Raw genomic sequence first — 2,067 nt, forward strand, 5'->3', positions numbered from 1 at the left:
TTCAGGGAACCTTCCAGACTTTGCCTGCATACTTCCTGATCCTGATCTTGAGTTGTACCCTCTTTAATAAACCACTTAAGTATGGTCTGTGAGTTATGTGTGGCCATTACAACGAATTATTGAACCCAGCAGAGAAGTAAGAGAGTGCTGTGGTGAGGATGGCTGGTGTCAGAATTGGTAAAAAAAGGTTGAAAAGTGGAGGTATGTCTGTACTCCAGCTCTTAGGAATCAGCTTTGGGCTGATGATGACTCTCATCATACCCCCTGACGTTAGGCAAGTTCTAATCCTACTACTACTATTATACAGAGCACACAGTAGGTCCTCAGGAAACACTTGCGCTCCTTTCTCCTCTCCAACCATGAGAACCTCAAGCTCAGGACTCACGTGCTATTCCTCCTTTTCTCCCTCAGTACGTAGGACAGGATCATGGACAACAGAACTGTTGGGGGAAGAAGATGAGAGTGTATCACAGTCTTGGGACCCTGAATTCCACATTTCCCATGCATACCATCACTGTTGATCTGTAACAGTGACTAGAGTTGGGGGTGGACGAAGGTGTGGAGGATAGACTTCTAGGTCTGATGCCTTGGATTTTGGCCTGGAAGCCAGGGTGGCTCTGTCTACACTCTCACCCCAAGTAGCCACACCCCATCTCATGCTGATGACTCTCACCGAGTCCAGAGTCAAATATACAGCTTGAATGGATACTCTCACCAGGTACCTCAGAGACATCTCAAACTTACCACATCCAAAACAGGGCTTCTAGTTTCTCTCCCTGAGATCTTCTGCTTCTTCACCTCTTAGCAGCTCCATCATTACCCGGCTGCCCAGGCCTCAAATCCTGGACTCATCCTTGTCACTTCCCTTTCCACCAGCAGAAGAAACCAATAATCACATAAAAAATTCAACTTCACTAGCAATCAGAGAGCAAATCAAAACCAAAATGAGATGTCACTTCACTTTCACCAGATTAGCACAATTCAACAACCTGAACAATTCCAAGCATTGGCGAGAACCTGAAACAACTGAAGTCCTATGATGCAGCCATTTCTTACCTGTGTGTACCCGCAGACATGCCTGAGAACATTCATAAAAGTTTTGCTTGTAATAAACCTGTATTAGTTTCCTGGGGTACCATAACAAACTACCACAAACAGGGTGGCTTATAAGAATAGAAATGTATTCTCTCAAGGTTCTGGAGAGGTCTGTATTTAGGGTGTTGGCAGGGCTATGGTCCCTCTGAAGACTCTAAGGGAGGATCGTTTCTTGTTTCTCCCAGCTTCTGGTAGCCCCAGGTGTTCCTTGGCTTGTAGGTGCAGCGTTTTATGGTATCCTTCCCTCTGTGTGTCCATTTATGTCTGTTCTGTTTTATAAGGACACCAGTCATATTGGGTTAGGAGCCACTCTTCTCCAATTATGGCCTCCTGTTAACTGATAGCATCTTCAAAGACCTGATTTCCGAAAACCATCACATTCACAGGTACTGGGGGTTAGAACTTCAACATCTTTTTGGGGGACACAATTCAATCAATAACAAAACCCAAACTGGAAACAACCCAGATGTCCACCAACTGGAGAATGGATAAGTAACTGATAATACACTCCTATGGAGAAATACTATAAAGCAGTGAAAAATAAATGAATTACAGCCACCTGCAGCAACATGGATGAATATCAACAGAATAACATTGAAAAGGCAAAACAAGTTAGTGAGTAAACAATGTGAACATTTGTGAACAAGTGAAGTTCAGAAACATGTAAAACTAAACCACGTAACAACAAAAAGACAAACAACACAATTAAAAAATGGGCAAAGGACACACTACAGGGGAAGTCAGCATAACTGGATGAAACCAAAGCTAAGAAGTATCCTGAATACAACCAAACACTTCAAGGGACAGAGTAGCAGGGACAGAGGTCTGGGGACCATGCTTTCAGGAGGCATCTAGGTCAACTGGCATAACAAAGTTTATTACGAAAATGTTCTGCATCCTACTTTGGTGAGTGGCGTCTGGGGTCTTAAAAGCTAGCGAGTGACCATCTAAGATGCATCAATTGGTCCCAAC

Source organism: Trichechus manatus, unplaced genomic scaffold (assembly GCF_000243295.1).
Source record: "Trichechus manatus latirostris isolate Lorelei unplaced genomic scaffold, TriManLat1.0 scaffold00122, whole genome shotgun sequence".
Lineage (NCBI taxonomy): Eukaryota > Metazoa > Chordata > Mammalia > Sirenia > Trichechidae > Trichechus > Trichechus manatus.